At 41.5% G+C, this 22,009-nt stretch overlaps 1 protein-coding gene across 1 annotated transcript in view; it reads left to right on the forward strand.

The window, feature by feature from the left end:
- Ranbp9 (RAN binding protein 9) overlaps positions 1–22,009 on the forward strand; it is a 111,725-nt gene that overhangs the window by 40,168 nt on the left and 49,548 nt on the right. The window lies entirely within an intron of this gene.

The raw sequence follows: 22,009 nt of genomic DNA on the forward strand, positions 1-22,009 counted from the left end.
GGATCAATACATACTAACTAAGTAGAGGTGGGTAGGGTGTTGGGATTCTTTTCTACACCCTCAGCATTATGAAAACTATACCGAATTTAGATAGTGATTATGGAATGAATAACTTGTGAACCATGGGTTTTGGTTACTTCCTTTATATGTATATATGTGTATGTATACCCATATATGTATATATGTATATGTACATGAGTATATACACACACATATATATGTATGTATGTGTGTGTGTGTGTGTGTATATATATTTTTTTTTTTAATTTTTTTTTTTTTGCAGTTACAGTCTCATTCTAGCCCAGGCTGACCTGGAATCCGCTATGTCACTATGTAGTCTTTGGCTGGCCTCTAATTTACAGCCATCCTCCTACCTCAGCCTCTTGAGTGCTGGGATTAAGGGTGTATGCCACCACACCCAGCCTGGGAAGGGGGCCACACAGGAGCGAGTAGCCACTGCAAACGAACTCCAGACACATGCACCACTTTGTGCATCTGCCTTTACATGGGTACTGGGGAATTGCACTAGAGTTGTTAGGCTTTACAGGCAAGAGCCTTAACCGCTAAGCCATCTCTCTAACCCCTTACAATTTTGTAAAGGTGATGGGAGTTGTACTTTTGGTGGAGGTGAAGATGAGTTATTTTGTTTAACAGTGCATTTTGTTAATGTGGGGAAAGTGACTTGGGGATTTTTAACTATCGTTTTCCTCAACCATTCTTTCTTTTTAAAATATTTTGTTTATTTATTTGAGAGGTGGGTCAGATAGAGAGAAAGAGAGAATGGTTGTGCCAGGACCTTTAGCCACTGCAAATGAACTCCAGACACATGCAGCCACTTGTGCATCTGGCTTATGTGGGACCTGGGTAATCGAACCGGAATCCTGTCCTTAGGCTTCACAGGCAAACACCTTAACCACTAAGCCATTTCACCAGCCCAACTACTCTTTTTTTTTTAAAAAAATATTTTATTTATTTACTTAATTGGGAGAGAGGCAGAGAAAGAGATGGGAAAGGAAGAGACAGAGAATGGGTATGCCAGGGCTTCAAGCCACTCAAACAAACTTCAGATGCATGTGCCACCTTTTTACTTAGGGCATGAGAGATGGCTTTTAGTGGTTAATGTGCTTGCCTGCAAAGCCAAAGGACCCAGGTTCCATTCCCCAGTACCCACTTAAAGCCAGATGCACAAGTTGACATGTGTCTGGCTTTTGTTTGCAGTGACTAGAGGTTCTAGAGTGCCTGCTCTTTCTCTACCTACCCTCCTACCCCCATGTAAATACAATATTTTTTTAGAAACTTTTTTTCCTTTTAACGTGTAGTTCAGGTTAGCCTCGAACTCCTGATCCTCCTGCCTCAACCTTTATAGCAATTTTCTACTGGTGTGTGCCACTGGCAAAAAGATACATTTTTAATTAGATCTTTTTGGAAGCAGTCAGAAAGTAAATTTAGATTATACATAAATGATATAGTAAGACACGTATACACAAAGCTATAGCTGTCTTTTTAAAAAATCTTCTGTTGACAGTTTTTAATAATCTTCTCCTGTTACTTTCTCTGCCCCCTCTTGCATCCCCTTGTCACTGGACCCCTTCTTTCCAACTCTTCCTCTTCTGTTCTGATGTTTATTCATTCATCTTTACCCTCCCGCATCCACAGCATGTTGATGGGCCCAGTGTTAGGCAGGTCTTGTGTAGATAACAACAGCTGCCATGAGGTCGTTAATGCAGTGGCCACTTTGGAAGAAAGACAACACTCCTCATCCTTTGACTCTGCATTCTTTCTGTCACCTCTTCTGCCGTGGTCTCTATGGCTTGAGAGTCGCTATAGGTATGCTGGAGATATCTCATTTAGTGCTAAACACTGAAATGTCATTTCTCAGTACATTGATGAGATGCTTTTGGTTTTTCAAATTAGGGTCTTACTATACTAGCTCACGCTGACCTGGAATTCACTATATAGTCTCAGGGTGGCCTTGAACTCTTGGCACTCCTCCTACCTCTTCCTCCTGAGTGCTGGGATTTTAAAGGCACGCATCACCCTGCCCGGCTTAGATTGATGAGTTTTGAGTCTCTCCAGTAGTCACTGCCACCTGAAAAGATAAGTTTCTCTAAACAAAAATAAAAGCAATGCTAATCTGTGGTATAAACATAGTTAGAGGACAGTTTGGTGGGCATACTATATCCATTTAGCCATATAATAGTATTAGTGGCTTCCCCCTAGGGCTTGTGACCCTTCCTAGCCATAGGCCTTAGACTAGATTTTCATTACCAGGCATGAATTACCTTCTGTGCAGTGGGCCTGAAATCCAGTCAGAGAGCAGTTGGTTACCCCATAACAGACATGTCACTGTTGCACTAGTCGACACCTCTTGCCTGGCATGCCGCAGAGACCGAGCCCACACACCAGGGCAGTCAGGAAGCAGCAGGTAGGGATCAGATGGAAGTCCACACCACAGTGGATTTTGCCCTGGAAAAGACAGGCAAACATTTTGGGCCTAGCTGATTTGACAGATAATCTCTGTCCATTAGACGAGTGATTCCTGCACAGTTAACATTTAGTATAATTTTTATTTCTAAAATTCATAAGCACTTGTGTTAAGAAATCACATTCATAGGCTAGAGTGATGGCTCAGTGGGTAAGAGCACTTACCAAAACACTAGCATGAAGGTCCAGAGTTTGATTTCCCAGCACCACATAAACATCTGGATGTGGTTGTACACCCCTGTAACCTCAGTCCCACAGGGGAAAGGTTACTGGAGGCTCTCTGGAGCCTCTAACAACAGCAACAAAAGATACCACAGCTGGGTTCAGTGAGAGAGGTTGTCTCACGAAACACGGGTAAATGAAAAGAGGAGACTCATTTTCTCTTTTCTCATACACTCACAGGGTGTATGAATCTGAACAGATAACATGCATTTACCATACATACTATCACATGCAAAATAGTGATATTCATAACAGTGACTTTGAGTTTCAAGTGAACATTGAGTTAAATGAACTTTCTTACAAATGAAAAGCTTCTCCCATAAGACAAAATATTTTTGGGTTACTAATCTTTGCAACTGCTAAATTAAGTTATGTCACTTGGTGGGGTCATATTTGCCTTTTTGAAAAATAAATGTCACCAACAATGATGAGAGAAGAGCGTACAAGCTATTTTAGAAAAGACTTTCCTTCTGTTGTTGTATTACACCTTTTCATTTTGTTGAGTACTATTTACATAACAACACTTAAAATGAGCATATAGATTTTTAAGGCTTTGTGGTGAGGCAAAGTGTCATGCTGTTTTAATAAATGCATATCTAGTCTCTTATAGTTGTCCTTTTTTGTCTCACTATATGTTAGCCCAGTCTACCTAATATAATCAGCTCTGCATTGAGCACTCTGGCATTTGCCTTTGTTTGAAACATTATAGGGTACATTAAGTGAAAAAGACTTGTCCATTTTGAGAATTTTATTTTGATTTTTAGTGAAGACTAATATTTTTGTGTTTTATGTGTTTGCTTTCTTTTTTTTTTTTAATTTTATTTACTTATTTTCCAGCAGAGAGAGATAGAAGACAGAGAGAATGGGCATGCCAGGGCCTCCAACCACTGAAAACGAACTCCAAATGCATGTGCCCCTTGTGCATCTGGCTTACATGGTCTTGGGGAATTGAACCTGGGTCCTTTCACTTCACAGGCAAATGCCTTAACTGCTAAGCCATTTCTCCAACCCTGTGTTTGTTTTCTTAAAGGAAGACAGAGGTAGGAGGTTTGCTGTGAGTTCCAGGCCAGATTGGGTCTACAAAGTGAGTTTCACCTCAGCCTGGGCTAGAGTGAGACTCTACCTCAAAAAACAAAAAAAAAGATGCAAAGCGAGTTATCACTTCCAAACTTCCCTTTCTGCCATGTTGCTAATACTTGTCTCACTTCTAAATTATTCTCCACCCCTGTAAACATTGTGTCATGAAGCCAGTCAGTGTGCAGTGGAAGTTGACTTCTTCACTTACTAATATAACACTGCAGCCATCCACATTGATGATTATGCCAGTAGTTCATTACTTCTTATTACTGTGCTGAGTTGAGGATGTGCCACAACGGAAGGACTTGTTTCTGCCTTGTTCATTATGAGTACAGCTGCTTGAAACGTTTGCAAGCAGGTTTCTGTGTTAAGCAGTTTTGTTGGTAATTTAAGACATACTGTATATCTTAAGCATATAATTTTTTGTTATATATGTTGAAACATTTCTCCTTATTTGTCCTTTATATTTATTTATAGGGTTTTTTTGCATGTGTAGAGTGTGTGTGTGTGTGTGTATGTGTGTGTGTTGCCTGTGTATTTGCAGATGTACTCTGTGCAGAGGCCCAAAGAGAGTATTAGGTGTCATTCCTCTGTCCCTTATTTGTGTATCTTTGAGATAGATTCTGTGAATGCTGAGCTGTTTATCATTATTATTAATTTTGGTTTTTTGAGGTAGGGCCTCACTCTAGCTCATGGTGGCCTTGAACTCAGGTGATCCTCCTACCTTTGCCTCCTGAGTGCTGGGATTAAAGGAGTGTGCCACCACTCCTGGTTGGCTGGCTGGCTGGCTGGCTGGCTGGCTTGCTTGCTTTATTTATTTATTTATTTATTTATTTATTTATTTATTTATTTATTTATCAGAGAGAAAGAGAGAGGGAGGGAGGAAGGGAGGGAGGGAGAGAGAGAGGAATGAATGGAAGCACCAGGGCCTCCAGCCACTGAAAACGAACTCCTGACTCATGCGCCCTCTTGTGCATTTGGTTAATGTGGGTCCTCGGGAATAAAACCATAGGTCTTGAGGAATCACATTTAGGCCCTCTAAGGTCCTCCTGCTTGCAGCCAGTTTTCTCACCCACTCAACTGTCTCCCCAGCCCTTTTCTTGTTTTTTTAATTATAAGTCATAGATTGTGTCATCTAGAACAGTTTGGGGTATATGGAAAAATTCAGCATATAGTATAGATTCCTGTATACTGCCCTCTCCCACATTTTTTTCTCTTAATTTCTTGGATTAGTGTGGTGTATATGTTGTAATTAGTGAACCCATTTTGATATTTGTTACTAAGTAAAGTGCATAGGCTTTTTAATAGTTCAGTTTTTCAAGCGGTTCTGATGAGAGTTCACAATACAGGGTCCACAGAATATTTTTACTGCCTGTGTTTCACCTCTTCATCCCTCTTCTACCTACAAACCCTGGCACCTATGGACCGTACTGTTAACATAGTGTTGTCCTTTCTAGGGTACCATATAATTGGAATCATGTAGCATGTATGGGTCCTTTTCATACTGATTTCTTTCACTTATCAGTATGCATTTAAAATCTGTTCTTGGGCTGGGGAGATGGCTTAGTGGTTAACATACTAGCTTGCAAAGCCTGCTGGCCCAGGTTTGCTTCCCCAGTCCCCATGTAAAGCCAGATGTACATAGTGGTACCTTTTGAGGGATATGCAAATTGTTTACATTTTTTTTTTTGTCAGGGATAAAGCTGCCATAAGCATTTCTGTGCAGGTTGTGTTGCAGCGTAAGGATTTTGTTTTCAATCTCATTTGACTAAATGCCCAGGAACATGATTGTGGATTGTATGGCAAAACTATGGTAATTGTGTAAGAATCTCAAATTGTCTTCCAAAATGAGTATTTAGTTTTGCATTCCCATCAACAATGAGTGAGGTTTTCCCTTTCCTCCATATCTTTACCATAAATTGGTTTATCAGAATTTTGGATTTTAGCTATTTTAATACAGATATAGTAGTATTTCATTTTAATTTATAGTTCTCCAGTTGCATATGCTGAGCATCTGTGGTGATTTGAATGCAAAATGACGCCCATATCCTCATGTGTCTGTGATTAAGCCTCATATGCAGTCCCTAGGTGTTGGAGGCTTGGGGAGGTGAGGCCTTGCTAGAAGAATTGTGTCACTGGGAGCAAGCCTTGGGATTTTTATAGTCCATCCTAGCTTGCCAGTGCTGCCAATTCACTTCTTTCTGCCTGCTGATGTGGAGTTGAGATACTCACCTGTGTGCTTCTGTTGTGCTGTCCCCACCATGATGAACCTTTCCCTCAAGAGTAAGCCAGTGGGCTGGAGAGATGGGTCAGTGGTTATTACTTGTTTGCAAAACCTAAAGACCTAGATTAATTCCCCAGTAGCCATGTAAAGCCAGATACACAAGGTGGTGCATGTGTCTGGTGTTTGTTTGCAGTGGCTGGAGGCCCTGCCTTATCTATCTGCCCCTCTCTCAAAATTAAATAAAATATTAAAAATATAAATTCTTAATCTTAAAAAAGAGAGAGGGTTAGAGGTGAAACCAGAAATAAATCCTTTCCTTCTTTGAGCTACTTTTGGCAGGGTGTTGTGTCTCAGATGCCGGACATGGAGCTGTAGGATTTGATGTTTGCCCTGCTGATTTCCTATCTTGTATAGGTCCAGTCTTTTCCTTGCTATGTCCTCATTCCTCCTTTTTGGAGTGGGACCATTTCCTCTATGCCATCATGTGTTGGAAGTGTGTAACTAGAGCTTTGATTTTCCAGGGCTCACAGCTAAGAGACCGTGAAGTTGGACCAATTCCATTATGCATCATGAGATGGCCATGAGTCTCTGGGGGCCTGGTGTGTTTGACTGTAAAATGTCCCTTCTAATGTTATTGTTTGTGATGAAGTCTCATACTTAATCCCCATCTGGCTGAGCATTTGGAAGTACAGTCTTGCTAGAGGAGGAGTGTCACTGGGGGTAGGCCTTGGGATTTTATTGCCCAGCCCTGCCTGCCATTTCTAGCAAGCTCCCTTTTTCTGCTTCCTTCCTACTGATGTGTAAGCATGTGAGCCAGTGTCCTGCTCTGCCATGCTTTCTCCCCCAAACTGCAAACCAGAATAAACCATTTTCTTTCATGAGCTGCTTCTGGTCGGGTATTTGTCTAGCAGCAAGACAGGCATCTGGAAAATACTTTTTGCTATTTATTTATTTATTTAATTTATTTATTTCAAATAGATACTTTCTACATAGCCCAATCTCACTATATATCTCAAACTTGAAATTCTCCTCCAAAGTGCTAGAGTTAATAGGTTTGCACCACCATGCCTAACTTCTTGGTGTTTTGTGATTTGTATTTAGTCCCGTGATCAATTTGTCAATTCTGTATCTGTATTATACTTTTCACAAGTAAATAATTCCAGAAGCATTTGATGGAAAGACACACCTTTCTCCATTGACTTGCCTTGCATTTTTGCAAAAGATAAGTTAACTGTACTCTTATGGGTCTATTTCTAAGGATTTTGTTCCCTTCCATTAGTATGTGTGCACGCCTGCACGGGTGTTAAGGTCCGAGGAAACCTTAGGTATCAGGTCCCCACCTTCCATGTTGTTGAGGCAGGGTCTCTTGTTCACCAATATGTTCGTCAGGTTAGCCAGACTGCCAGGGGATTCTCCTATCTTCACCCCCAACTCAATATAGGCATTGTGGTGGTTTCATTCAGGTGTCCCCCATAAACTTAGGTGTTCTGAATGCTAGGTTCCCAGCTGATGGAGGTTTGGGAATTAATACGTGGAGGCAGTGTATTGGTGGGGGTGGGCTTATGGGTATTATAGCCAGTTTCCCCTTGTCAGTGTTTGGCACACTCTGCTGTTGCTATTGTCCACCTTATGTTGGCCAAGGGGTGATGTTGCAGTCCGGTTCGCATTGCTGGTAGAAATCACCCAACCAAGAGCAGCTTCTGGGAAAAAAGAGATTTATTTTGGCTTACAGGCTCGAGGGGAAGCTCCACGATGGCAGGGGAAAACGATGGCATGAGCAGAGGGTGGACATCACCCCCTGGCCAACACAAGGTGGACCACAGCAACAGGAGGGTGTGCCAAACACTGGCATGGGGAAACTGGCTATAAAGCCCATAAGCCCGCCCCCAACAATACATTCCCCCCAGGAGGCATTAATTCCCAAATATCCATCAGCTGGGAACCTAGCATTCAGAACACCTAAGTTTATAGGAGGACACCTGAATCAAACCACCACAGGTGATGTCCACCCTCTGCTCATGCCATCGTTTTTGCTGCCATCTTGGAGCTTCCCCTTTGAGCCTGTAAGCCAAAGTAAGCCTCTTTTTTCCCTATGGCTGCTATTGGTTGGGTGATTGCTACCAGTAATGCAAACCTGACTGCAACAGCCGTGTTGGGATTACAGATGTGTGCTTTAATTATAGACACTTGCTACCATGGCTAGCTTTACCTGGGTTCTAACGGTCCAGTCTTGGGTATTAAATGCTTGCACAGTAAGCACATAATTCACTGAGCCTTCTCTCCACCCTGATCTGTTTATTTTACCTACTATTATGTGTTTTTAGTATGTCTTAAAATTTGCTAGTCTTAAAGTACTTTGACTTTATATTTTGTTGTCTATTCTACATCTTTTTGCTTTTCCATATACATTTTAGAATTAGTTGTTTATTTCTTTTTTTTTATTTTAGAGAGAGCGAAAGAGAATTGGTGCTCCAGGGCCTCAGCCACTGCAATCAAACTCCAGATGTTTGCACCACCTAGTGGGCTTGTGCGACCTTGCGCTTGCCTCACCTTTGTGCGTCTGGCTAACATGGGATTTGGAGAGTCGAATATGGGTCCTTAGGCTTCGCAGGCAAGCGCCTTAATGGCTAAGCCATCTCCCCAGCCCCAGTTGTTTATTTCTATAAATACCTTGTTAGATAGTTGACTAGGAATATGTTGAATCTGTAGATCAAATTGGAAAAAAAAACTGTCAGGTTAACAATATTGAGTGTTCATCTGTGAGCCTGGATTCTGTCCATATTTAGCTGTTTGGTTTTTTTTTCCTGGTTTTTGAGGCAGAGTCTTACTATGTAGTCTCAGGGTGGCCTCGAACTCAAGGCAGCACTCTTACTTCTGCCTTCTGAGTGCTGGGATTAAAGGCATGCACCACCACGCCTGGCCCTCTGGAGTTTGTTTTTTTTTCCCCATGAGTTTTGTGGTTCTCATCACATGGCTTAAGCATATTTTGTTGGATTTATACCATACTCCTTTATTATCTTTTTGTTGTTGTTGTTTGAGGTAGGGTCTCACTCTAGCTGAGGCTGACCTAGAATTCGCTATGTAGTCTCAAGGTGTCCTCGAACTCATGGTGATCCTCTTACCTGTGCCTCCCGAGTGCTGGGATTAAAGATGTGCGCCACCACCCCCGGCTCCCTTTATTATCTTGTTGCTAAGGTAAGTGGTGTTAAAGTTTCAATTATTCATTGCTGATATATAGGAAAGGATCTGGAACTGGCATATTAACTTTATATTTTGCAGCCTTACTTTAATAAGCACTTGTTTGTTCCAAGAGGGGCTTTGTTAATTCTTTGGGAATGTCTACATAGATAATTTTTTTTTAATTTTTAATTTATTTATTTGAGAGCGACAGACACAGAGAGAAAGACAGGTAGAGGGAGAGAGAGAGAATGGGTGCGCCAGGGCTTCTATCCTCTGCAAACGAACTCCAGACGCGTGCGCCCCCTTGTGCATATGGCTAATGTGGGACCTGGGGAACCGAGCCTTGAACTGGGGTCCTTAGGCTTCACAGGCAAGCGCTTAACCACTAAGCCATCTCTCCAGCCCTACATAGATAATTTTTATAAAGAATTTATTTTTATTTATTTGAGAGAGGGAACGAGGCAGAGAGAGAGAGAGAGAGGGAGAGAATGGGCACACCAGGGCTTCTAGCCATTGCAAATGAACTTCAGATCCATGCATAAGCCATCTGGTACATCTGGCTTATGTGGGTCCTGGGGAGTTGAACCAAGGTCCTTTGGCTTTGCAGGCAAGCACCTTAACTGCTAAGCCATAGATAATTTTTTTCAGCTATAAACAAAGATAGTTTTGTGTCTTCTCCATCTGTGTACTTTTTCCTTCTTTGCTTGTCTCATTGAATTGGTTGGGGCTTCCACTGTGGTATTCAAGTCGTGAGTCTCTTGAGGACCTCTAATCTCCATCCAGGTGTATGTTTTAGTGTTATCTTGAGCCATAGATTCTGGAGTGCCTCTGCTTATTGTAGCCTGTGATGCAAACCACTTCTGCTTGGCCGCCTGGAGGGGTTCTAGTTTTCCTGTTTGTCAGCTTGTTTTTTCATATACTGATTTTGAATGTCTGCCCAAGGCTTTGAAAACCTCATTCTCCACCCTATTCTCTTGCCTCAGCAGTATCTCACTAAATTTCCTTGAGCTCAGGATTCATATGCTTTGCTGCCCTGAGTAGCTGGAATCACAGTAGGCCTTTGAACCACACCGGGCTCTAAAGAACTGCCTTTAAAAAATATTTATTTATTTATTTGAGGGTGAGGCAGATGGAATGGACCCACCAGGGCCTATGGCCACTGCAGACCCACTCCAGTCGCACGCGCCACCATGTGCATCGATCTGGCTTATGTGGGTAGTGGGGAATTGGGCCTGGGCTATAACTCTTCCTTTCATTTTTAATATATTTCTTTATTTGGGTGGGGGGATAATATGAATGGGCTGTCCAGGACATTCAGCCACTGCAAACAAATTCCAGATGCATGTGCCACCCTGTATCTGTCTTATGTGGGTTCTTGAGAGTCAAACCTGGGTTCTTAGGCTTCATAGGCAAGTACCTTAACTGCTCAGCCATATCACCAGCCCCCAACTTTCTTAATAATCCAACGTTGCTTCCTACTGATTCATTTTTAAGTTATTTTCAAGATCCCAGCCACACTTCAGTTCCAAGAGAGGAAGCTTTCAGACTGTATGCCAGCTGCTGTGGACAGTAGCCATTTCTTGGACTTTGTATGTAGTTTTTGTTTGATTCCCCTCCCCACCATGACATTTCAGTTGGAAAGTGTCTATTTTGATGCTTACTTTGCTTTTGTTTATTTATTTCCTTTTATATGCCTTAAAATTTCTTGTTGAAACGCAGGCGTGATTTGCTGAATACTAGACACTGAGGTAACTGGAACGCGAGTGAGGAGCTCTCAAGAGTCAGGTGGTGCTTGCTGCTTGCTGCGTATTTGTGTTGTTTGTAGACATCAGAGGCTTCATTTTCCTTTGGTTAAATTTTTGGGTTTCCCTAGAAACTTCTTAAATAGAATGTCTTGCAGCTTTCTCTGTTGTAATTTTGCCGATGTGGTGATAAAATTTCTGGGTTTGTTGTTTTGTTTTGATAGAACTGAGTCCCTGGGCTATGACTTTCAGAAGTATGTAGCCCCACCTCCTCTTCGGAAGGTTGGGGAGGCTGGCTGGTCTCTTCCAGCAGGTCAGCAGATGAGGCTCTGGAAAACTGTTAGCCTTGAAAGCAGGAATTCCTCAGATTGCCAAGCTTAATTCCAGCAGAGTTCCTCTCTTGCTTCCCCATCCTAAACCTGACTCAGAGTTTTCTCTGAAAACCTGGTTAGAACTGCTGAAGGTAGCATTCTTTAAAGAGTGGCTTCTTTCTCTAAGTCCTCAAGGCCATTTGAATTCTGCAATTCTTTGCTGACTTGAGTTCATTTGTTGTTTTGTCCTGTGAAATCAGTTCTTTGAGAAATCTAAGAGTAATTGTTCGAGTTCAGTTTTATTTTGTGGGAGTGATGACTTCCTAACTCTGAACATATTGGAGCTGAAGCCAGAAGTCCTCTTGTTTATTTTTAAAATATTTTAATTTTATTTTTTACTGGGCGTGGTGGTGCACGCCTTTAATCCCAGCACTCGGGAGGCAGAGGTAGGATTGCCGTGAGTTTGAGGCCACCCTGAGACTGCATGGTGAGTTCCAGGTCAGCCTGGACTAGAGTGAGACCCTACCTTGAAAAACCAAAAAATAAAATTAAAAATAATTATATTTTTAAAATTATTTTTATTTATTTGGCAGAGAGAGAGAGAGAGAGAGAGAGAGAGAGAGAGAGAGAGAGAGAGAGAGGGGGGGAGAGAATGGGTGCACCAGGGCCTCCAGCTATTGCAGATAGACTCTAGACGCGTGTGCCCCTTATGTCTCTGGCTAATGTGGGTCCTGGGGAATCGAACCTGTGTCCTTTAGCTTTACAGGCAAACAAACGCCTTAATCACTAAGCCATCCCTCCAGCCCCACATATTTTTATTTTTTATTTATTTATTTGAGAGGGAGAAAGAGGGGGAGACAGAAAGACTAGGTATACCAGGGAGGGCATCAGGCTATTGCAAGCAAACTCGAGTCATGTGCCACCTTGTGTATCTGGCTTATGTGGATCCTGAGGATTTGAACCTGAGTCCTTTAGCTTTGCAGGCAAGCATGATCTTCCCTTGAAAAAGACAAACCAAAACAAGAAGGTTAAATGAGCTCATGGAGGCTAGAGAGCTGGTTAGTATTTAAAGGTGCATGCTTATAAGGTAAGCATGTTTTGGTAGTTTTATTTTGTAATACTTGAGTGGTCCTTATCATGATTTAGAGAACTCTGTATCAATAAAGGGCCGTTACTCCCAGCCTACCTACTTTTTTTTTCTTGTAGCTCCCCCCCCTCCCCCCAAGGTAGGGCCTCAATCTAGCCCAGGCTGACCTGGCATTCACTATGTAGTCGGGTGGCCTTGAATTCACAGTGATGCACCTGCCTCTGCCTCCCAAGTGCTGAGATTAAGGATGCATGTACCACTGTGCCTGTTTTTTTGAGGTAGGTCTCATTCTAGTCTATGTTGACTTTGAACTCACTCCTACTTAGGCCTCCCAAGTGCTGGGATTAAAGGTGTGCACCACCATGCCCAGCTTCCATGGCTATTCTTTACATTGCATATAAACAGAAAGCAACTTCTAGTTTGTGACTTCTATTTTACCATAGTATTTCCAGAGTTTGCCCATGCTGTGGTATGTCAATACTTCATTCCTTTTTGTGGCTGAATGTCTTTGTTGTATGAATATATCACATTTTGTTTTTCCTTAACACCTTTTGTCTATTATGAATAATGCTGTCATGAACATTTGTGTTACATTTTAATATCAGGATTATATATATAATACGCTTGGAACTAAAGGTATGGGCCAGCATGCTTGGTCTTCAAGATATGTTTTTATTTCTCTTAGATACATAGGCCATAACTGCTGGATCAGAAGGAAACTTTATGATTCACATCTTGTGGAACTATTGAACTGCTTCCCAAAGTGGGAATTTTACTTTACCACCAACTATGAGAATTCTGGTTTCTCCATATTCTCACCAGCACAAGTGCTGTAGGTGAAGTGAAATCTATCTCATATTTTGGTTTGCATTTTTCTCATCTCTAATAGTGTCATGTGTCTTTCAGTGTAAAAGTGAATTAGTCATTCACATATCTTTGGAGACTACTCAAATTATTGCAGACCTTCTGTACTACCCTCTAGCGCTGGGATCAATCCAAGGCCTTGCATGTACTAGGGAGGCACTGTACCACTGAGCTATAGCCTTGGTTCTATTCCTTGCCCATTGTCACACGTGTGCATGCGTGTGTGCGTGTGAGCAACTTTTGAAGTTCTGGGAAGAAGTCTCCTATCAGATACATGATTTTTATATTTATTCTCACCTAGTGAATTGTTTAATGTGCTTGGCAATATACTTCAAGAAGCAAATGGTTTTACCTCTTCCCCCACCCTAAGATGGTGTTTCACTTTAGCCCAGGCTAACGTGGGAACTCACTTTGTAGCCCAGGTTGGCCTCACACTTTTAGCAGTCCTCCTGCTTCAGCCTTGCTCTTGAGTTGGGAATCAAGATGTGTGCCACTACTCAGCCACCTTGTGTGTTTGTAATTTCCGTTGCCCTGTAGAAATGGCTTGCATTGCAACACAGGGCTGAGCAGAAGAGGTGAGCACTGTCTTCCTTGCTGCCTTCTTCAGGGGGTGGTGTTCCTTGCTTCATGATGACGTCTACTAGCTGAAGGATTGTGTAGTTACAGGTTGAAGATGTTCCCTTGTTTTCTTAGTTTGCCAACACAATTTGTAATAGGTGTTAAATTATTATAGTTTTTTTTCTGCTACTTTTTATAGGGGTTTCTCTTAATATGAGAAAATACATTGGCTGATTTTTGAATTGGCACACTGACCTTGCATTCTTTGGCTATCATTTTATGAAGTATTTTATTATAATTCTTTTTCAATTTACTTGTAAACCATCATTTTATAGTTTAGTGATTACTTTAGAGATTTTTAAATAGATATCACTGTCTTTAATCTTCTGAAAATATTGAACCATTTCACAGAAATATAGATATACTTGTCCTACTCCTTGTCCCTTTTTTTAAAAAAAATATTTTTATAAATTTTTGTTTACTTGCAAGCAGAGAGAAAGAAGAGAGTGAGCCGGGCCTGGTGGCACACGCCTTTAATCCCAGCACTCAGGACGCAGAGGTAGGAGGATTGCTATTTGAGACCAGCCTGAGACTCCATAGGATTTGGAGGTCAGCCTGGACTAAAGTGAGACACAACCTCAAAAAAACGAGAGAGCAAATGGGCACGCAAATGGGACCACCAGCCATTGCAAATGAACTCCAAATGCATGCACCACTTTGTGCATGTGGTTTTATGTGGGTACTGGGGAATCATACCTGGGTTTTGGGGCTTTGCAGGCAAGCACCTTAACTGTTGAGCCCTGTCTCCAGCCTTCCCTGTCATGTTGCCTGTGTGTACTACAGATGCTGCAAACTGCACAGTGTATGTCAGTCACCTTGTTGTGCCTGTCAGCAGGAATATGAAGAGACTTCTCAGTGCAGATCTGATGATGGAAGTGCAGCTGTTCTTGCAGGGTGTGCTCTCTGAACAGTGTGTTGTATTTTGGAGGCTTTTCATTCAAGGGATGGGCATGGTGCTGCACGCTTGGAATCTCTGCATTTGGGAATCTGGGATAGGATCATGAGTTCTAGGCCAACCTCTGCTCCATAGTAGAACATAAGACTGTCTCAGTTTTTTTGTTGTTTTGTTTTTGGTTTTTTTTGTGTGTTTTTTTTTTTTTGGTTTTTTGAGGTAGGGTCTCACTCTTAATCATTTGTTGCCTTCTAAGCCTTCATGTTTTTTGAGGTAGGGTCTCACTGTAGCCCAGGCTGACCTGGAATTCACTGTGTACTCTCAGGGTGGCCTCAAACTCAACGGTGATCCTAATACCTCTGCTTCCTGAGTACTAGGATTAAAGACACATATGGTACCATGCCTGGCAGCCTTCATGTTTTCTTATGAGAAGTCAGTAGTAATTCAACACAGTGTGCATCCAAGCAGTTTCTCTCTGTTTTCTGTATTCTCTTCATTCTTAGGTTTTGGACATTTGACTAAATCATGCCTACCTGTGATTGTCTTTGTGTTAAACTTGCTTAGTTTGCAAACTTTTCTGAATGTACATTTTTTCCTCCAATTTTGGGAAATTACCATCATTTTTTCCTGCTCCTGATGATACTATTTCAAAGCTAATTTTTATCTTCCTCAGTCTTTTCTTTCATATCTATAGTCATGTTTATCTTGCAGTTTTTAACCTGCTATTAAGTATATTAGAAAATACTACTCTCAGATATTTTTTAGCCCCATGATTTCTACTTTGTTCTTATTTTCACTTATTCAGGCTGCTAAACTAAATAGATTAGGTAACTTACTAACATCATAAACTCATTACGGAAGTTCAGAGGATGAGATCTAAGATCAAGGCCCAGCAGATTAGGCTTCTGATGAATTCTCCCCTTCAGAGCTGAGCCTTCTTTGTACCCTTCTCAGTGGATGGGCAAGTATGCTCCCTCAAGCATCTTTCATAAATCACTTAGCTTATTTCTGAGGGAGGAGTTTTAATGATCTGATCACCTCATAACACCATATTGGGAACTGGATTTCAACATAACGATTGTCGGGAGTACAAACACATTTAGGCTGCACCAGGTCTTTTTTACTGTTTCAGCTGCTTCTTCTTCTTTTTTTTTGAGAGAGAGACAGAAAAGGGCAGAAGGAGGGAGAGAGAAAATAAGTGGGCTCTCCAGGACCTTTCAGCTACTATGAATGAGCTCCAGATTGTGTGCTCCCTTTTGGTGCATGTGCAACATTGCATGCTTGTGTCACTGTGAGTCTGGCTACATGGGTTCTGGAGGTTTGAACATGTGTTCTTAGGCTTCACAGGCAAGCACCTTAACTATTAAGGCATCTCTAGCCTGTTTCAATTTCTTTATGGAGATTTCCTCTTTTCTTTTCTTTTTTATTAAATTTATTTATTTGAAAGCGACAGACACAGAGAGAAAGACAGATAGAGGGAGAGAGAGAGAATGGGCGCGCCAGGGCTTCCAGCCTCTGCAAACGAACTCCAGACGCGTGCGCCCCCTTGTGCATCTGGCTAACGTGGGACCTGGGGAAATGAGCCTCGAATCGGGGTCCTTAGGCTTCACAGGCAAGCGCTTAACCGCTAAGCCATCTTTCCAGCCCGAGATTTCCTCTTTTCATCAATTTAAAAGTAGCAGGCCTCCCCCTTGGCCTTGTTTTACCTTGTCTGCATGCAAATTCTGCGTCTGGATCCTGTCAGCCAGCTTTTAGGGCTTGGTTCTTAGGCTTCGCAGGCAAGCACCTTACCAGCTAAGCCATCTCTCCAGCTCTGATTTTAATGATTTTTTTTTTTGCATGCTAACCCAGGCTGACCTGAAACTCACTCTGAAGTCCCAAGCTGGTCTTGAATCCATAGTGGTCCTCCTACCTCTGCCTTCCCAATGCTAGGATTAAAGGAGTGTGCCACCATGCCTGGCTGGAATTCATTAAATAAATAGAGAGAGAGGAAGGGAGGAAAGATGAGAATGGTTGCCCTAGGTCCTCTTGCCACTGCAAACAAACTTCAGATACATGTGCCCCTTTGTGCATCTGGCTTTACATGGGTACTAGGGATTTGAACAGGGTAACCACGGAGGAAAGAGAATACAAACAGAAACAGTACCAGCCTAGCAGTGCTGATACAACTCCAGGCACCCTGCAAAGTCTCCCATCCCCCATCTGCCAGGGCCATGAATGTCCAGAGAACTCATTCACTCCTGGCTGCCCAGCACCAAGAGGGATCAAGGTGGTGAGTTTGGAAGCCATGTCCTAAGGTAACAGGGCCTATTTATACAAAGCTAGATACATAGGCCTTTACTGGAAATGCTAATCTCTCTTTTCATGTCAGGAAAGGTTAAGTATTACATTTGAATGGTACATTTTTGGTTGGCTTTACCCTCCTCAAATAAACTGTATTTTGGTGTTGACTATTGTTATTTTGATGTTTCCTGATTTTTAGGGCCTTAGTCTTTTTCTTAAGTCACTATCGAGGGCAGAGATGGACTGGCTCCAGGCTGACTTGGAACCTGTTTACAGCCTAGAAATTTCAGCCTCCTAGTTGACAGGGTTCAGGGTGTGGGGCAATACACACCCTTAGGGGCTTTGGCTTTACTAGATTATCTGTTCAGTTTAATCCTCATGCTGGTATAAATAGTCGGTGCTGGTTTTGATTGAATGCCTATATTGTTCAGTTGAATTTGGCAATGATTTTCTTCACCCAGTGTATAATACTTGAAGAGCAGGTAAACTCAACACTTAGGATCACTTCTGCTGATTCTCTTGATGTATAAAAGCTACATGTGGCACCTTGAACTCCTACACTGAAGATATATAAAGTTGGACTTAACACGGCTAAGAATACTGCAGATAATTAGAAAACCCAAGCATCAAATTTAACTCAAGATGCAAAAATCTCTACATTATAATACAAGAAACACAAAAAATCAAGACAATACAAGCCTACCAAAACTTATTAATCCATCAGAAATGACCTCCAGAAAGACTGCTTTTAGATGAAATGCCTGACATAGATTTTTGTTAAAAAATGATTATATCCATGTTCAAAGGAATCAAAGAAGAAAGCCAACTCCTAAAGGAATCCCAAGAGAACACAGGAAACCAACTTAATGAAATAAGTAGGTCAATACCAAACATGGTTAAGGAAGTAGAAATAATGAAGAAATGCAAATTAGAAATTAAAAAGAGAGTAAGTCAAATAGAAAACTAGGAAATCTCACTAGTAGAATGTATGAAGGTGTTGCAGTCAGATTCTCATTGCTGGTAGAAATCACCCAACCAAGAGCAGCTTATGGGGAAAAAGGTTTATTTTGGCTTACAGGCTTGATGGGGAAGCTCCATGATGGCAGGGAAAACGACATGAGCAGAGGATGGACATCACCCCTGGCCAACATAAGGTGGACCAGAGCAACAGAAGAGTGTGCCAAACACTGGCATGGGGAAACTGGCAATAACTCCTATAAGCCTGCCTCCACCAATACACTGCCTCCAGGAGGTGTTAATTCCCAAATCTCCATCAGCTGGGAACCTAGCATTCAGAACACCTAAGTTTATAGGGGACACCTGAATCAAACCACCACATTCCACCCCTGGCCCCCATAAACTGATATCCATCCATACATGATATAAAATACAATGCATTCAGTCTAACTTAAAAGTTCCCATAGTTTTTATCAATTCCAATGATGTTCACACATCCACATAGTTCAAGGTCTTATAACTGAGCCATAATACCAAAAAATAACCTCAAAAAACCCATAATGGCACAGAATAAATACTCACACTGGAAAAGATGGCATTGGGCATAGCAAAGAAATATTAAACCAATACAAGATTTAAAACAATCAGGGCAAATATCAAACTCTGTAACTCCAAGGCCAACAACTCTAGCTAGTGACAAATCTCCAAGTCTGATAATTCTAACGAGCAACAAGTCTCTGGAATTCCAATTCCGCCCCTCCAGCTAGGCTACTCACAGTCTTGGAAAACTTCATTGGGGCCGGCAGCTTTTCTTAGCAGCCATCTCGTGGTCCCAGCAACTCCACTGGGTCTCCACTGCAATCCATGGGTCATCCTTATGGCCCCATGGGGTCTCCATGCAGGTATCCAGCAAACCTGCTTCACACTGCCCATGGCCATTTCCAAAACACAAGACCGTGTTGCAAACTCAGTGACCCTCTTTTCAGCATTTCTTATACTCCACAATAGGTAGGTAGGGTGCTAATTTGTTTATCCAGGGAGGAATAAAGCCAACTTTGAAGAACAGGACATTGCTGAGCACTCAGGCCCCTTCAAGAGTCTACATTCTTGCTGTTGCCCCTGTGCAGGTCAGCTAGCCCAATCTCAAAGGTTGTAATCTCTTGATAGCTGCTGAATGGGCAGCAGTTCACCCGAAGATTTTTCTTTCTGTGCCATATCCCTCTGCTCACACCAGTTCATTTCTACGCAAAGTAACCCTTCACAACTTTTCAGGGCACAGGCATAAGAGCAAGCTACCCACACAAACTGCTATCCCAACCCAAGTTCTTTCTCACCCTCATAAGCCAAACTTCACTATCCATAGTTCTTACTGCATTCAGATCTTTCAACTCTGACCAGAATAGTCCACCACAGTGTACGTTGGCTTCAAAAAGTTTGGTTGAATTTCTCCCATTGGACATTTTCGGTCTTTGCCCCTCCCTTCCCCCTTTCCTCAAGCTTCTAGGCACTAGAGAGAGAGTGCTCATGATCTCACAGCCATGGATTCATTTTCCTCACAGGTGGCCTTATTGGGCTGTAAGGTCCTCGCAATTCTTAAAATACAAACCGTACAGCATCCAACAAACTCCTGCCTGCGCATTCCCTGTGTGCTCCACTAGTAATAGTATTCTTGGGAACTTGGTTAGCTTTGGGTTGTATGTGGTAGGGAATCATTTGTTCTAACAATTTTATCTTTTCTTAGGGTTCTGTATTAATATATGTGAACTTTAAAATTGTTTTTTTTGGTTTGAGAAATTAGATTGGAGGAACTATGGAGATAGCTCAGTGGTTAAAGGTACTTGCTTGCAAAGCCTGCTGGCCCAGGGTTTTGTTCCCCAGTATCAACATAAAGCTTGATGCACAGCATATGTAGTACATGTGTCTGGAGTTCATTTGCAGTGGCCAGAGGGCCTGGCATGCCCTTTATCTCCTCCCCCAAATAAATAAATAAATAAATAAATAAATAGTACATAAATTTCTAAAAAAAATAGATAGGCTAAAGAGATGATTTAGCTGTTAAGGAGATTGCCTGCAAAGACAAAGGACCCAGGTTCAATTTCCTAGAACCCACATAAGCCAGATGTACAAGGTGGCACATGTGTCTGGAGTTTGTTTGCAACGGCTAGAGGCCCTGATGTACCCATTTTCTTCCTCTCTTTGCCTCTCTCAAATTAAAAAAAAAATACAGTTAAAAAAAAAGACTTGTGGTTCAGTATGTATGTATATATGTTGCCTTTGGGGGAGATTTCATTTTTATATTGCCAGCTACTTAGAAGCAGACTGGGTCTGTATAGATTTTACTATATTGTTATTGAATTCTACTTGAGGACTTTATTACTATAATATTTATAGTTTCTATAGTTTCCGTGACTGCTATAATCCACACACAATGTTCCCATTCCCTAACTGGCTATTACTAGAAATTAAAATGCTTTTCTTACACCAAATTAGTTTGTTAAAATAACTAATACTAAATGCTTTTTGTATATTCTATAGCTTTGTATGTATATAATTGTCCCAACTACAAATAAATGCAATTCCTGTATTTTAATATTTATGCTGGTTGATTTTTACTTTCATATTATCCCAAATCCCTGAAACAGTATTTAACAAGCATAGGCATCTGCTTGCTCCTTGAATGAAATGGCTTCAGTGTCTCACTGTTGGTCATCTTGTGTGTATTGGATTTGGATAAGAAGAGTGGAAGAGTATTTGACTAATTCCACTTTTTTTTGTTTGTTTGTTTGTTTTGAGGTAGGGGTTCACTGTAGTTCAGGCTGACCTGGAATTCAGGATGGCCTCAAACTCATGGCAATCTTCCTACCTTTGCCTCTTGAGAGCTGGGATGAAAGATGTATACCACCATACCAGACTTTCATTACTGGCATTTTTATGGAAAATGGTGATTGAATGGAATAGTTATAGTCACTTAGACACCTTGTTTCAGTTTGTTGTTTTATCTAATATTTGTACTTATACTATTCAGTGTATTGTGTTATATTTTTCCTTTGTTTTAAACCGTACCAGGTTTTGCTATCAATGTTTATAAGCTTTTAAAAATGAATTGTTGGGCTGGAGAGATGGCTTAGCGGTTAAGCGCTTGCCTGTGAAGCCTAAGGACCCTGGTTCGAGGCTCGGTTCCCCAGGTCCCACGTTAGCCATATGCACAAGGGGGCGCAGGCATCTTGAGTTCGTTTGCAGAGGCTGGAAGCCCTGGCGTGCCCATTTTCTCTCTCTCCCTCTATCTGTCTTTCTCTCTGTGTCTGTCGCTCTCAAATAAATAAATAAATAAATAAATAATTCAAAAAAATGAATTGTGCCAGGCGTGGTGGTGCATGCCTTTAATCCTAGCACTTGGGAGGCAGAGGTAGGATCACTGTGAGTTTGAGGCCACCTTGAGACTTTTTAGTGAATTCCAGGTCAGCTTGAACTAAAGCAAGACCTTACTTCAAGAAACCAAAACAAAACTTTAATTGCATAATTTGATAATTGCCTTTCATTATGTTTTGTGGAGATCATTTTGTTCTAGTTTAATAAATTAATAATTAAAAGTCTCTTTGTAAGGTAGATTCCATACTTACAATAAACTATGATAATTCTCTCCCATTTCCCACTTTCCCCTTCACAAATATCACCTCCCTCTCTCCATTATTCTCTTTTATTTTGATGTCATCCTCTTTTTCTCCTATTATGAGGGTCTTGTGAAGGTAGTGCTATGGATATCAAGGCCAATTTCTGTCTGGACAATTGCATTGTAAGCAGGCCTTCCTTTCCTTTGGCTCTTACATTCTTTCCTCCACCTCTTCTGCAATGGACCCTGAGCCTTAGAAGGTGTGATGGAGATTTTTCAGTGCTGAACACTCTTCTGTCACTTCTTCTCAACACAAGTTTTACAAGTTCCTTTATATTTGTTTTGAGATGTTGAAGTCCTAAATAATTATATGTGGAGGAGAAAGATGTTTTTATGTAAGGATGTATAACTTTTTTAATGGTAAACGTCCTGTGGATCTTACTAGTACTTTGGCTGTA

This window comes from Jaculus jaculus, chromosome 17, assembly GCF_020740685.1.
Source record: "Jaculus jaculus isolate mJacJac1 chromosome 17, mJacJac1.mat.Y.cur, whole genome shotgun sequence".
Taxonomy (NCBI): Eukaryota; Metazoa; Chordata; class Mammalia; order Rodentia; family Dipodidae; genus Jaculus; species Jaculus jaculus.